The sequence below is a fragment of the Pan troglodytes genome, chromosome 4 (genome assembly GCF_028858775.2).
Source record: "Pan troglodytes isolate AG18354 chromosome 4, NHGRI_mPanTro3-v2.0_pri, whole genome shotgun sequence".
NCBI lineage: Eukaryota > Metazoa > Chordata > Mammalia > Primates > Hominidae > Pan > Pan troglodytes.
The window spans coordinates 6,421,451-6,438,260 of record NC_072402.2 but is presented as its reverse complement, the minus strand read 5'-3'; the positions used below and the strand labels follow the sequence as shown (position 1 = coordinate 6,438,260).

At 42.3% G+C, this 16,810-nt stretch overlaps 1 long non-coding RNA gene across 1 annotated transcript in view; it reads right to left on the bottom strand.

Annotated features, from left to right (window-relative positions):
- The window catches only part of LOC134809998 (uncharacterized), a 42,608-nt gene extending 27,899 nt beyond the window's left edge, over nucleotides 1-14,709 (bottom strand). Inside the window, exon 1 of the long non-coding RNA XR_010157065.1 lies at nucleotides 14,322-14,709. This is a non-coding gene — a long non-coding RNA (uncharacterized LOC134809998). The remainder of the gene's footprint in view (nucleotides 1-14,321) is intronic.
- Between the last annotated feature and the right edge of the window lie 2,101 nt (nucleotides 14,710-16,810).

The following is a 16,810-nucleotide window of genomic DNA, read 5'->3' as shown; positions in this document are numbered from 1 at the left end:
TGCCACACAAGAGCAGGATTCATGGGATTTGTGATATTAACGGACTTTAAGCAGCCATGGAAGAGTGGATGCAATGGTGCCCTTGGTGATGTAGAGACTTGGGATCAATGAAGGGTGCCTGCTAGATAGGGATCAGCTGATGCCTGCCTCCCTGGCCACCTCAGTGTTAATGTTCCCATGCGTCTCTGGACATCCCCATCTACTGATGGAGAGAAGTGATGAAAGCCACCCCTGGTAGGTCTTCAGTTCTCATTAGGATGTAACGTGTGCATCAGAGCTCTGGGCGCTCTGTGCATTGCCCAGGTCACCCTGGTGATAGCCTAAGAAACAGTGCAACAAATCACCAACAACTTTTGTCTCTTTTATGCAAAAATGGTGATTTTTTTTAACAACTTAAGACCTTAAAGCCAATTTCTATTAAAGGAAATCACTGTTAAAAGCAACTACTGCAATGAATAAAATGTGACTACTGTAACCTCATGAAGGAGGACACCCCTTTCTTGTAACAGGAGCCATTTTACAACATTAGGGTTGGAAATGCGTTTTGTTCCTACAGGCCTGCACAGCTATGACCCTTGACACATACCGACTCTCAGAGGCACTCAGGAATCCAAAGCGCCTCTAAAAATCAGTGCCTGCCATGGTCGTGAAGGTCTGAAGCTAGATCTAAGGGGCATGTTACAGGCTTTGCCCTGCTTGATCTCTGTGACCTGGTGTAAGCTATAATTATGACATCCCGCAGGGTCCAAGCGGGAGAAAATAAAGCACCCTCAAAACAGCACTACAAAGTGCATCCAGTCAAGGGACTATTTACAGAGTTGTGCACAGGGCCAAGGGAAGCCAAGAAGAGGCGGCTGGGCACCCAGGACTGGAACAGTGCAGACCTGGGACCACTGCCAGATCTTTCACAGCAAATGACGAGTGTGGCAACCAGAACTCAGAAAGAGCAGCCTTTTCAGAACTGTGGCCTGTGGTGGGGGCACCCAGTCTGCAGTCTAGTGGCAACGGAGCTGGGGGAATGATACCCCAGGCTTGGCACCTGTCACCCACCCACCTTCTGTCTGGGCCTCCCATTGGCTGCACCCAATCTAAAGCTAAAGACAGGGGAGTCCATTCATGCCATCCATATGAGGGACCCTGGGGGTCTCAGATCTGGGCACAGAAAGGTAAAGGATTTCGGGGGTGATTGGCTTCTCACTGCCTCATCTGATTTTCCCGGTCCCCCTCCCACAAACTTCGGGCTGCTCTTTCACGGTATCTCTTGTGGCAGCCTCCTCCTCTGCTCATCTGCAGAAGTGGCTCTTCCCCAGGGGTCTACCCTAGCCTTCTGTTTGTGCACCCCCACCCCAGGGAAGTGTGGCCATGCCCCTCAGGCCAACTACCATCACATAATCTCTCCACAGTTTCATCTGCCATTCAGATCTGTTCAGGGAACCCCTATCTGCTGTCTCCACTCTAAAGATGCCGCCAACATACTGCTTTTCAAACTAGTCTGCCAGGTAGTATTTATAGCACCTGCTGCCACTAATGCCTGTCGCCTCACCATCCTAGTCTTTCCTTTTTTTTTTTTTTTTTTTGAGATCAAGTCTTATTCTGTTGCCCAGCCTGAAGTGCAGTGGCATGATCTCGGCTCACTGCAACCTCTGCCTCCCGGGTTCAAGTGATTCTCCTGCCTCAACCTCCTGAGTAGCTGGGACTATAGGCATGAGCCACCACGCCCGGCTAATTTTTGTATTTTTAGTAGAGACGGGGTTTCACCATGTTGGCCAGGCTGGTCTCAAACTCCTGACCTCAGGTGATCCACCTGCCTCAGCCTCCCAAAGTGCTGGGATTACAGGCATGAGCCACCACACCCGGCCAACCACCCTAGTCTTTCTAGCCCAGTTATCCTTCCCTTCTGTCTCTTGTTCCTACCTCCCATGGGTCACCAAATCCAAGCCGAGTACCTCTCAAATATGATTCACTGTATTCCTTCTGCCCAAGTCCTGGCAGGCCACATTTCTCCCTTAATTCCTGCAAGTATTTCCTAACTAGACCCCTGATCCCAGGCCTTCTTTCACACAATACAACCCTCTCTGTACACAACTCATATTTTTTTTTCCTAAGCATATCTAAAATGTTCACATTTAATCAAGGGGAATTGTGAAGAGTTCAAACAATAGACAAAACAGTCTACTAACATAGGAATAAAACTAAATAAACATGTAAGTCTTTATGAATCCTAAAATTCTATAACATTACAAGGTTGGATGAAAAATTAAAACCTAAATATCAATGAACTGCATATTAAGCTTTGGAAGAGGAAGGCCTATATTGAGCTAATAGCACACCTTCTTTTCTAAAGAAATTGTTTAACAATTGCTCAACGTTACTGTTTACTAATGACTAGCATGAAGAAGAAGGAAAAACTTAAATTTAAAAAAATAGATATCAAATGTAAAAAGACCCCATGTTTTAGGACCTGCATACCCAGACTCACGAAGGGAGGGGGATAAGACATGAACTCAGGTCTCCTGGCTCCATGCTTACTGATTTTACAAATCTCTCCCTGCATTATCAGGAAGAGGAGGGGGGCAAATTAATTGCATGGTTCCTAATTTTGACCATTCAGGAAGGTTTTTCCTTACAAAGCGGTACCCCGCCCAGGGTCCTTCTCATATATTTATTACTAATCTGGAAGGGAAAAGGCCAGTGAGTTGTCACAGAAACTACAATTGGCAGAACAGATAACACCTCTATTTTACCCAGAAAAAAATACATCCTGAGCTTCAAACACCAGCCAGTGCCAGTCAGTCCTGGCCGGGACCACCACCCTCACCTCCCCTTCTACACTGCCTTGGCTCCAGCCCTGATCACCTCTGTCCTGAGTCTCAGAGCAACGACTCTTGGCATCACCCACCTGTTGTCCTTCAAGAATGTGTAACAGTGCTTAAAAATGAAAACCTTCTCAAGTCCCTCCATTCAGGACAGCCTTGCCCGAGCTGCCCTGCCTACATCTCCAGCATCACCTCTCACCTGCTTACCACCCCAGCCCTGCAGGCTTTCCTTAAGCAACTCATCCACAAGCATGCTGCCTCAGGGCATTCGCACACAGGCTCACTTAACCTAGAACATCCCCAGGGGTGATTTTCTATTTTGTTCACCATTATATTCTCCATTCCCAGCAAGTTCCCAGCAATTTGGCATTAGAAGCATGAAGGCAGTAAGAACATACAGGTCCATAAGAGGGCTAAAACAACCTGGCTGAAACAGACAGCTGGGAGGGTGTGGCTCAATTAGGAGGAAGAAACTGACACCCTGGGGGTTCCTATGTATGGCAGGTTAGAGAAGGTGAGGTTTTCCAACAATATCAGCATCTAGCAAAGGTGACATCAACTGAGGTTCAGTACATAGGGGTTCTATAGTTTTATAATCAATAACTGCATTGACTTTCTAGAAGATCTTATCTGCTTTCACACTTTTCTCCCTCATCAGACTGAACCTGGCGGAACAAAGTTCTTATTTCCCTTTATTTTCAAAGCACAGGGTCTGGCACATAGCAGATGATTAATAATTGTTTAATTTGCTATCTTGTGATTTATGGTTTTATGTGGTCAATTCAGCAAGTCTCTAAGTATATTCTGCACTATTAGTTTAATTCAGAGTGTAGTCTTAAAAGTATACTTTGAATGTGTAGACATACACGATTTTCATTTCTCACAGTAACTCATATATGAGAAGAGCCAAACTCATAGGGACAGCCAGACAGGGGTGCTCCACCTGCCACTTGGCCCAGGTGCTGCCGCCACAGTGCTGCCCTTGAATTCCAAAACCCAGTCAGGGTGAAATGGCCTGTGTTGAGTCATTTAGAAGGTAAATCACTAGTAGCACATATCCAATAATAACGTGATCAGGACTGTGCACAGCCAGCCTCATTAGCATATACTTTTATTCCAGTCATGACTAGCACAATTAATTACACAAGCTGTGACTCAGACTTCCAATTTCCATGGTGCTATCTATTAATTTCAAATTAATGTTCTGCCCTTTGTCAATGAGCTCAGGGTACTTTATGCTAAGAGAATAAACATAAGTACATAATGTAAGAACATTTTTGGCTTCCAAAGTTTTTTTTTTTTAATGAATGAGAAATGAAGCCAGTTTCCAGCCCAAATTTAAATATGAAAGCTAAGTGGCACTAGAAACAATGATGCTCTAAGTTGCACTAGAAAGAATGATGCTAAGAAGAAACAGTCTAGGGGGGTAAAAGGGGTGGGTGTTAAGAGACGCCTATCACCAGCCAGCCTCTGTCAATTACCAGCTTTTTGATCTTGAGTAAGCTGGTCCAACGCTCTACACTCCAACTTCATTCTATGTTAGTCAGAGATAAACATGAATGGCCTCCCTCTTCGTGGATCTTTTGTAAGCACCTTGTGAGATAATGGATGTTCTGGAACCCTCCAATGGGATAGTTGAGGAGTGCCTCATAAAATGATTATTTACAAAGCTGCAGGGAGGAGGTAGGGAATGCCCAAAGGCATAGTGCTTTGTTGTCAGGAGTGAGGGCATGGAGGATGTATTAGTCCATTTTCATACTGCTATGAAGAAATACCCAAGATTGGGTAATTTACAAAGAAAAAGAGGTTTAACAGACTCACAGTTTGACATGGCTGGGGAGGCCTCACAATCATAGTGGAAGGTGAAGGAGGAGCAAAGACACATCTTACATGGTGGCAGGCAAGAGAGTGTGTACAGGGGAACTGCCCTTTATAAAACCATCAGATCTTGTGAGACTTCTTCACTACCAGGAGAACAGCACCGAAAAGACCCACCCCCATGATTCAATTACCTCCCACTGGGTCCCTCCCATGACATGTGGGGATTATGGGAGCCACAATTCAAGATTTAGGTGGGGACACAGCCAAACCATATCAGAGAAGCTGAGAACCCAGGCAGAGAGAGTCATATGAAGAGGGACTCCTGGCAAGAGGTGGGACCCTCAGTGGCCAGCCACAGGTGCTGCCAGTCGTTAACCTGACCTCACCTTTCTCCCTCCTGAGGTAACTGTCACTGGTTGTTTATTACATGAACACAAATGGAAGGCAGAGAACAAGGAAGCCTGTTGGTGCAACCCATAGAGGTCAAGCCGAAGATGCTGGAAGCATCAGGAGGGGCAAGTCCAGCAAGATTGCTTCACCAAAAAAGCTCATCATGTGCTCTGAAAGAGGGCTTTTTAAAACCACCCAGTTTGAAGTGAGAGTTAAAGAACCAAATAGAGAAAGGCTATAATTTTTTAAGCAGGTATAAATTCTCAGAATCAAAGAAGCTTTGCAGTCTGCAAATGTGTTATGACTGGAGCATGTAGTCTTATCCATCATACACAAGGGGATTTTGGTCATAAAACTGTACTACACCTAGCTCTGGAAATAGACCAATATCAGAGCTGCTCCTAGACAAGGAAGAAAGGCAACAGAGAGTGTTCCTTTCCCTCAAGGCCCCTTCCAGGGCATATAACACAGTTCTCCTTCACTACTCAAACACACAGTAGAATAGCAGGCCAGCCCTTCCCTGTGGATAGCAAGTCAGATACCAAGAGGCCACCTCTATTCCTGGGGAGCAGGGAGTCCTCGCTCTAGCTTTGGGTACTAATTCCACTGATGTGGTAGTGAAAACACTCCAGTAGATGCAGAAAATTATAAATTCTCATTTTTAAAATTATATTTTGAGAAGTTTCTGGTAAGATGAATGTTGGTTAAAAAATTCCTCATTTCTATATATTGTTATTGTTAAGTTATATCCTCAGAGAAGAAAATGGAAACTGACAATATGAAAGACTGGCTATCAAAATACCCCTGTAAACCAAAAAGTATCTGGGACGGGCTTCAATCAATTTAGAACGTTTATTTTGCCAAGGTTAAGGATACACCAGTGACACTGGCTCAGGAGATCCCGATGACATGTGCCCAAGATGGTTGGGGCACCGCTTGGTTTCATTCACTTTAGGGAAACATGAGACATCAATCAATATATGTAAGATGTATCTTGGTTCGGTTCAGAAAGGGGGGACTACTCAAAGTGAGGAGGGGGCTTCCAGGTCATAGGTAGATAAGAGACACACAGTTGCATTCTTTTGAGTTTCTGATTAATCTTTTGCTGAGTGCACAATTTACTGGAATAGTCACTTATGCCTGAGTCGGGCTTAGCCAAACAACAGGACAAAGGCAGCAATCAGATATGCATCTGTCTCACGTGAGCAGAGGGATGACTTTGAGTTCTGTCTGTCCTTCATCCACAAAGAATTTACTTGTGGGCAAACTGTGAGGGAGGTATGTAGCTTTTTAAAATATTTGTAGCTATCTTATTTAGGAGTAGAATGGGAGGCAGACAGTTCCCAGCTTGACTTTTCCCTTCGGCTTAGTGATTTGGGGGTCCTGAGATTTATTTTCCTTTCACAATCCTTAATCTTCCACCTAAGGAAAAAAATTCCAGACACTTCTCAGATGCTAAGAAAATAACCGCTAAGATGAGGAAAGGGTCATTCTTTGACCATCTTTAGCTTTCCCATTATTTGGGCAAATCATGCTGCCACATCTAAACATTAGGAGAGCCAGCCCAGATCTTATTACATCTCTTTAAAGAACACACAAGGAAACCAGCATAGAAAACCCAGAACTGTGACTAAGAAAGTAGTGATGCATATTTGATTATTGAATATGTAGTTTGATGTTTTTCGGATCAGAAATATACTGGCATTTCATTATAATATAGCCTATTTTTTCTATACTATACTATATACTATACAACTTTATATACTACAAAACATGAATGACAATTTCATACAGAAACCTCCATATAGAATAATTACTGCCTCCAGACGTGCTTTAAGATTGCCAAATCTCTCATCTAGTGCTCTGCATCCCCAATCACAGATAGATTCGTGCTGAATGTCCAGCAAGTGGCTGATACGCCATACGTCCTCAGTCTGCTGTCCCTACACTTCAGCCCCTCTGCCTCCATTCCTTTTCCCCTTCCCATATGTACAGAACAAGGAACGTGGTGCATATTTGGTGGTGGGATCACTGGGCCCTGTGAATCATTTTCAAAGGCATTCTTTCACTTCAACATATTTTAATAAAGCCCAACTCTTATTTTAAGTTAATCTTTACCAAAGTACAACCAATACGTCTAAATAACTGAGTAGGAATACTAACTGAAAGCCCAGTAAAACTACAAAATTATCTCAAATACATGTCATTCTTGAACTCCTGACCTCAGGGGACCTGTCCACCTTGGCCTCCCCAAGTGCTGGGATTACAGGTGTGAGCCACCACATCCAGCCTCAAATACATGGCATACTATAACACTCTGGTTGACAGTGGCTGCCAAGTGATCAGAAAGAAGCAGACTGAGAGGATGAGAACATTCACACAAAAACCTGTTTTCTTCTTCTGTGTTTGCCTCTTAGTCACCTAGTTCTGTGTAACACATTACCACAACTCCAACAGCTAAGACAACAGAGATCTATCAGCTCAGAGTTTCTGCGGGTTAGGAATTCAGGTGCTACTGATTAAGCTGGGTCCTCCACTTATGGAAGTCCCAAGGCTGCAGTCATTCAAAGTGTCACCCTGGACTGAGTTCTCATCTGAAGGCTCAGTCAGGGCATGGTCCATTCCCAAGGTCCTTCTGGCTGTTGGCAGAATTCGTTTTCTTGAGGTCCTGGGATGGAAGGCCCTGGCTCCTCACTGGTTGGCAGGTGGGGGCTGCCCTTAGGCCCTTGCAATGTGGTAACTGACTTCTCCAAAGTCAGCAAAGGAGGGCCTCTCTCAAACCAGCCTACTAAGACAGACTTACATAATGTGATGTAATCCCAGAAGTAACACCGCATTACCTTGGCTATATTCAATTGATAAGGATCAAGTCCCACTCATACTTCAGGATGTAACTACATTTCTCCAGGAGATAACAGGCCAACTTGGAAGTATGGCTTCTAGAAACCCTACACTAAAGACCTCTCCATGCAAATAATCACTATCCTCCTTCTTTGTATGATTCATTCACATGTTTTTCTGAAAGTAAAGAATATCTGTATTAGATGAGAACATATTCATTTGAAATTAATCATGTGAAAGAGGCCACACACACAACAGATTCAGCATATCATGACAAGGTGCTACAAATGTTAGATATAGTTGTAATGTTGGAACACAAGTTAGTCTTCAATTTAAAGTGACCTAAAATATATGCTTTATTTTTTTAAAATAGAGCTAAAACAGGCCACAGGTAAATTTTGTATTTCTTTTTACTAATGGTAAGTTCATGAGAGACTAAATCTTCCCATCACTAAACCAGGATTGTGTGTATAGACTCAGTAATTCAGAATTATAATAGTAATTTTATAATAGAACTAAAGACACACACACTCTCATGCATGCACACATACAACATACATAATTATAAGCATATATACATATAGCATAAATATAAAAACATATGCATAAATATTGATTATATAAATACATATTCAAATAAATATGTTTATAAATATAAATCTATGCTATGCTGATAACACACATATGCTTATAACATACACACAGACATATGCTTATTACCAAAAGATAATAGATTAAGATGTTTTGAAACTTTCATCCTGGAAGCCTGTTTCCACGATGTGCAAATGGTGAAAAATGCTTAGAAACAGCAGATTTAGCAAACTGGCAGACAAAAATTATGATCCCTTTGCAAAAGGCAAGGGCAAATCATACAATTAATAGTGCTGTAATATAAGAATTAAAGTACAATAAAAATATCACTGACATACTAATTATACTGAGTCTAATCATAATTATCACAGCTCTTGAATTCTGAAAGAAAAATTCAAGTATAAACAATAGTTCAAACTAGAAGAAAATATTTTAAAAGAAGTGTTCTGCTGGGCTAACCTTCCTTAATAGGTTTATATTACATAACATCACATTAGCATATGTTTCTAAAAATACCACTGAAGTTATAGATTCCAAATCTCAGAATTAAAAGGGTTTTGACAAGCTAGTTACCCCATCTGTCTAACCCCACTATGTGTCCAAGACAGCACACTCCTTTCTGCAATACCCCTTACTAGCATCCTTTACTCAACATGTATTCAGTAAGCACCTTTTATATAAAGGTTTTGTGAACAATAAGCCAAACATATTCCCCATCCTCCTCAGAGTATATTCAAGTAGGGAAGGATAGAAGAAAAGCAGTGGCAGCAGACGTGGTAAACTCTGATATAAAGCACAGAACATGGTCAGGAATGCTGGCTCACTCCTGTAATCCCAGCTCTTTGGGAAGCCAAGGCGGGAGGATCACTAGAGGTCAGGAGTTTGAGACTAGCCTGGCCAACATGGTGAAACACCGTCTCTACTGAAAATACAAAAATTAGCCGGGCGTGGGTGGCACACACCTGTGATCCCAGGTGATCACACTTGTGAGGCACTCACTTGTGAGGCTGAGGCATGAGAATCGCTTGAACCCAGGAGGTGGAGGTTGTAGTGAGCCGAGATCATGCCACTGTACTCCAGCCTGGGTGACAGAGCAAGACTCTGTCTCAAAACACACACACACACACACACACACACAGACACACACACACAGACACCACTATATAACTGGAGTTTCTAATCCAGGATAGGAGTAGCATAGTGGTAGGCATGGCTTCCTGGAGGAAGTGACAACTAATCTAAGCCTTGAAGAATAAATTGGGAGTTAGCCAGGAAAAGAGAAGAAGGGTTAAGTCGTATTCTAGTCTAAGGACATCAGAGAGCAAGTGCCAAGGTCTGACAGCAAAGCCAGATATGACATATTCTGGGAACTGTGAATTCAACATGGAGGTGCAGAGACTGAGGAAGGTGGTGGAGTGGAGAGAGAGGCCGCATAGGATGGTCAGGGAAATTTTAAAAGCATGTTGTGAAGGGAATTTGGACCCTATCCTAAGGGCAATCAGAATCCATTTCCAGTGTCTTTTAAGCAGAAGAACAGCAAGAGTAAGTTTTTTTTGGAGAGGGATCATCCTGGCTATTTTGCAAAGGTTGAAATTGATTGAGGTGAGATTGGAGTCAGGTGAGTCTGTGTGAAGATCATTGCTGTAACATGGCAGGAGGTGACAGTGGCCCAGCATGTGATGACAATGATAAGGATGAAAAAATGAAATTAATGAGAAAATATGGAGGAGACAGACTCCACCAGACTTATGAAGAGCCGATATGAGGACTGAAGAAGGCGGAATCTGCAAAGATGATGTCCTGTCTACTTAGGGGAGCACTGGTGTTGCCATTCTTCTCAATGGAAAGCCAAAAGGTGGCAGAAGGTTTAGGAAGGAAAGAAGGAAGATTATAAATCCCGCTTTGAAACTATTAAGTTGCCCAAATGACATCTAAGTGAACATGGCTGATAGTCTGCTATAGATGTGGTTTGAGTATACGGATTTGGACCCTGAGTCATTCTGTGCTCAGTCACAAAAATAAGAACCATTCTGGGTGAATGCAAGCAATTGGTATGTTTCTTAAACACTTCTATATCATGAAAAATGTATTTGGGTTTATTTCCTTGTTAATTCGTATTTATTTTTTCCAATAATATGGCAACATATAATCTAGAATTTGTGATTCCATTAAAATATTTTTCCCATTTTAGAGATCTGAAACTCTCATGGTAGGGTCCAAAACTCTCCTGAAGATAAGGCACAGACAGAACGGACAGTGGGTGTGCCTGACAGGTCCTCTGAGAAGTGGATGTGAAGATGGGATGAGAAATGCAACCAATTAATTGAAAGAAATTAATGTATACAATAAAGGACAGAGAGCAGAAGAAAAAGATGAGAAGAACCTTGAGACCGTGATGCAGATTTGCTACCTGTGAGAGAAGAAGGGATTGAATAGGAAGGGTCTGAAACCTCAACAGACCTAAGGCAGCTTCAGCCAGGCCATGGGGAGTCCTGGAGCAAAGACTTCCTGTTGGAGCCACTCATGGGCAGGAATGGGACAGTTCTTGTTCTCTGGCTATGCCAAAGCATGGGTGCAGAGCAGCCTAGGGTGAATACAGAGGAATGGGAATAAGGGCTGTCAGTCAACTTAGGTTCCCGAAGCAGATTTCACTGAGGAAGGCCAAAGTGCTGCACTTCATGGCCACCAGTGGGAGACAGAGCCAGAACTCAACGCCCACTTCTTCAACTCCATAGCGAAAAGATCATCTGCTTTTCACAAATTATTCTTTAATTTGGACATTCCACTACAATATTTAATACATACTTTAATTTTGAAGGCTTTAATGAGGCAAAACTTTGAAAGCTTTGATGGATAAAATTGGAAGTGCGTTTTCAGTTTATTTTAAAACTTCCCATAATAGAGAGCTCTCAGGTAAGGAGAAATTGCTATTCAGTCTTCAAATCTACAAGATGATTTCACCGAGATACTAGTCAAGACTTCTACTGGGAAATAAGAGCTGAGGACCTTCACTTCTTTGGTGTATTACTGGGTTTCATGTTATTATTTTAATCTTGGGATTATCTAATATATAAGTCACAGATTTATCTTATTATATAGGCCTTGTGTATGTATGGATACACACATACACATATATATGATGTGTGATATATATATATTTAGTTTATACTACATATATGTATGTATATATATGGATGTGCATGTGTGTATATATAGCGAATATTGAAGATCTTAGGTTAGAAGCAAAAGAAATGGAAGAAAATTGCTGTAAATGCCTCAAAACCAAATATCTAAGAATATCTGTCTCCTAGATAGAACAGACTATAAATGGGTTTCTGTTGTTGTTATTATTGTTTTACCTAAAAGAATATGGTAAAAATTATGTAGAAAAGCAAAATTCCGAAAGCAAACCTTAGTCATTTACAGTTAAAACATGTTTTAGCTAAGACAGGCATTTACAATTAACAAATGTTTCAGCTAAACATGTTTTACATTTTCTTTGAAGGTGTCAAGTGTTTTGCCTGCATCAGCCGCTGGACACACACTCATTTAATTCTCACAACAGCTGTAGACAACAGGTGCTGTCAACGTCCCCTTTTAGAGGTGAAGGACTCAAGATTTGAAAAAATGATGCGACTTGCCCTAATTTACATGGCCCAAGAGGTTTGGTGTTTTGCCTTCATTTTAAATTCAATTTATTTGCAATTATATATGATGACGGAAACATCACTTTTGCAGGGTAGAAGCTGGATGTAAGGATGCTAGCCATGAAACAGTCTAAGATGCCTTTGTGGTTTAAACAGCATTCCAAAATGAAATGTACAAATAACCTCTGAAGGTTGAAGCTAATAATCAGGCTTGAACGCCCTTCATTTTTCCTCTTGAGCTGAGGAAAGCTGATGTCTGCACACATGAGCAGGTTGGGGGTGGACTAATCAGTAGTGCCACTCTGCAAAATTTAAGAAACACTGCAACAAAATTAGGCAATTTAGTAGTGACATGGCCACAGCCTGCTTTGCTGGGGCACTACATATATTTGGACAGCAAGGATAGGCATGGAAAGAGTGTTCTGTCACACACCGAATGTGCAGAGCCCCGGACTACAAGAAGAGCACAGCGCAGTGCAGCCCCCTAGAGAGTTGTAACTGCAAATCATACTGAATCCAGCAGTGTTTATGACATTCTCATCATTACGGTTTGTGGAGCCAGGCTCTAAACCCAGCTGCTGGTTGTTAATGTAAAGCTTCTGAGTCCAGCTGCAGAGCTCAACCTGGAGATGATGAAAGCACCTTCCACACATGGAGAGACCTGGTCCTCAGTGGGCAGAGCCTGTCCTCACATGGCTATAATGACTGAAACTAACAGAAGTAAGCCAATTTCACTAACCAACCAATCACATACAAAACAAAACAAAAACAAAAAGGACAATAACAAAAGTTACAGGTGCATGAAATGATCTGAAATGGTTTAAACTGCAACAATCAGCAAAGGAAGGCATGGATTATGCAAACACACACTGCCTGTAATTGGTGAGAGAATTAGAAGCTCCACACAATAGGAACAGCAAAGAGGATGGGTGGAAAAGAAACCGTGTTTGGCCAGGCATGGTGGCTCTCGCCTGTAATTCCAGCACTTTGGGGAGCTGAGGCAAGCAGGTCACTTGAGGCCAGGAGTTCAAGACCAGCCTGGGCAACATAGTGGGGCCTCATGTCTACAAAATTTTAAAAATTAGCCAGGCATAGTGGTGTGTGCTTATAGTCCCAGCTAGTCAAGAGGCCGAGGTGGGAGGATTGCTAGAGCTGGGCGGGTCAAGGCTGCAGTGAGCTGTGATCACTCAGTCCCACAAAAAAACAAAAAGGAAAGAAACAAAGAAACAGTGCAAAAAGTTTAATACTGAAAATGGGAAGGAAGTTACCAGCCCTCTCAATTTCAATAACCTCAAATTGCTTGCATGTCTCACAAAACAACAGGTTAAGGTATGAAGAAAAAGTTGGGTAGCCAGGGTCTGCTGTCTGAGGAGTCAGATGCAGCCTCCAGAGAAGTGTCACTCCCGTCCATTCTCACACACAGATGCACCAATGGGCACCTGCAGTGATTACCGTGAGGAACAGACCAGTTCATTTCTAGCCCCAAAGTCTCTGCCCACAAGCTCAATGGTGCATGAATACATTTTTATTTTAGTTTGGGGCAGAATGTATTGACATCTTTAGGAATTATTTGCATACCACACATTCTTAACATTGTCTAAGACAATTGATAAACATTTATTTAAAATAGTTCTTATTCCAAATATTGCTGCTGTTATTGTTCATAAAAGTGTGACTTGAACTGACATACAGAGTAGATTTTGAGTATCTACAAGTTTTGCCACAATGAATGCTATGAACGTCACAGACTTTCCTAAGGTTAAGAAATACTTCAAATCCTATGTTCATGGAGGTTCTGAAAACAAGAGAGAAAGGCAATCCAGTACAAAGGATGAGGCCACCGAAATGCCAGAGCATTTGTTATTATTTCGCTTCTGAACTTGATGACAAGGGAGGACCTCCACCCAAGGAAACACCAGGACTCAGGCCCAACCCACATCACTCATCTTGAAAATGGAGAGTCCGTGAGCATTTGAATAAAAAGATAAGCATTATAACAGCAGGGAGAAATCTCAACAGGGAAATACTCTATTTATAAGCTGAGTAGAAAATATATCTATTTCATCCTCATTTTAATGTCTCAAGTGAATGCTAATTTCCATAAATATCCCAGCGTCCTTTCAATTTTCTAACATTTACTCATTCTGTGATGTAAACAGTCTTAACACAAAGACAGGAAGCTTTCACTATGATCACTTAAAGAAGAAATACTCACTTTTCTCCTGGCATGATCTTCTCTAGTTTAACTTGAACGGGAGGAAGTTCAGGAAAACAGAGACTGTTCCTTCCTTGTAATACCTATTCAGTTTCCGGCTGGGTGCGGTGGCTCACGCCTGTAATCCCAGCACTTTGGGAGGCCGAGGCGGGTGGATCATGAGCTCAAGAGATCGAGACCATCCTGGATAACACAGTGAAACCCTGTCTCTACTAAAAATACAAACAATTAGCCGGGCATGGTGGCGGGTGCCCGAGTAGTCCCAGCTACTCGGGAGGCTGAGGCAGGAGAATCACTTGAACCTGGGAGGTGGAGGTTGCCATGAGCCGAGATTGCACCACTGCACTCCAGCCTGGCGACAGAGTGAGACTACATCTCAAAAACAAAACAAAACAAAGCAAAAAACATATTCAGTTTCCAATGAAACTGGAAATCACTAATCACACCTATTTTTTTTTCTGCTTACAGTAGCAAACCAAACTTTCAAGTCACTGAGACAGAATGAGTCTTGTTTTTCTTAACATGTAAGTGAAGCAAACAACCAGATGAACAATTTAATTATAATCGAAGCACAGGTGCAAATGTAAGGCAGGATCCCCCAGGGCTGTCTCTATTGGGTTCAATTTCTAAAACTGATCATCTGGCTGACTCTGGCTAAGGCTGTTGCTGTTAGATGTCAGGACAGGGACCTCTGGAAAGTTAGCTTGGAATTACCTAGTTTCATGCATATCTTGTAAGCACCAAAGAAAGGAAGTGATTGGTCAGAAAAACACATTGAGTCAGGGGCCTTCCCCATGGGATTCTCCTTGTTCTACTTCAGGTAAAGACCAGTAGTGAATTTACAAAAATGTATTACAAGAGCATAACCTCACTAAAATGGGATACCCATTCCTGTGAAGCAGAAATGGGACCCAAACACACTGTGTTTAGTAGAGTCAAGACTCAGACCTCAGAATCAGATGGGAGACCCATTCCTGCTGAGCAGCATAGACTGGAGGAGACCTCTGTGAGCAGGGACCAGTGAGGCTCACTTACCATCGTGTGTCCCTGCAGCGACACGGCTGAAGAGCTGATATGAACCGAGTTCTGAACTAGGCCTTAATGGGCCCCTGAAGCCTTAGTAGCACTGTAGTCTCCCTTTCTCCAAGGAGGATGTGTCCCAAAGCCCCCAGTGAACACTGAAACCACAGGTTGCACCAAACCTTCTATGTACTATGTTTTCTCTTATATGTGTACCTATGGTAAAGTTCAATTTATAAACTAGGCACAGAAAGAGTTAACACCAATAACTAATAATACAACAATTATGATAATATGCCAGCATCACTACCTTTGCATTTTGGGGCCGTTCTTAAGTAAAACGAGGGTGACTTGAATATAAGGACTGTGATACCACAACAGTCAATCTGATAACTGAGATGGCTGCTATGTGACTACGAGGCAGGGAGTGTAGAGAGTGTGGATCCACTGGACATAGGGAGGATTTTTGTCCTGGGCAGGATGAGAAGGATGGTGAGAGATTTCATCATGCTATTCAGAAAGAATTTAAAACTTATGATTGCTTATTTCTGGAATTTTTTATTTAATATTTCTGGGCCACTGTAGACCTATAAACAAAAAATAAAACTCTAAGGCCCCAGTCTTGGCCAAGGGCATTCCAGAGTTAACCTGAAAATCTAGTTCAGGCCATGATGGAAGAGGGGGTTGGACCTAACCTCATTCTACCCTTCCAGCATGAACATCAACACAGACTTTAAGTCTGATAAGAAACATGTACAACCTATTCTCTCTGAAGCCTGCTACCTGGAGGCTTCATCTGCATGATAAAACCTTGGTCTCCACAACCCCTTATCTTAACCCAGACATTCTGTTCTACTGATAATAGCTCTTTCAACCAATTGCCAATTAAAATATGTTTACATCTATCTACGACCTGGAAGTCCCCCCTCCCACCTTCAAGTTGTCCCGCCCTTCCAGATCAAATCAGTGTAAATCTTACATGTATTGATTGATGTATTATGTCTCCCTAAAATGTATAAAAGCAAGCTGTACCCCAACCACCTTGGACACATGTTATCAGGACCTCCTGAGGCTGAGTCACTGGTGCGTCCTTAACCTTGGCAAAATAAACTTTCTAAATTGACTGAGATATGACTGAGTTATTTTGGGTTCACAGACCAAAGGTAACTGAAAACACAGAAGTGAAACTGCAAATAAGTGGGTGCTATTATATCTGTGTGCAGACAGGGAGGGGAAAATTAAGCACAGGTGAACATACACATGAAACAACTTGAGACAAGCCTGGAAACTAAAATTCCAAAGCACATGAAGAAAGACAGTCCCAGTGATGGAAGTCTGAGCTCCACAAACTCACTAAAGAAAGCAGTCATCCCAAAGAAAGTGCAAGTGAGAGAGCAGTCTTCCAAAAGAGAGAATGGCATCCAAAGAGACAAAATAAGAGCAATAGAACAGAAAGCGAACACAAACCA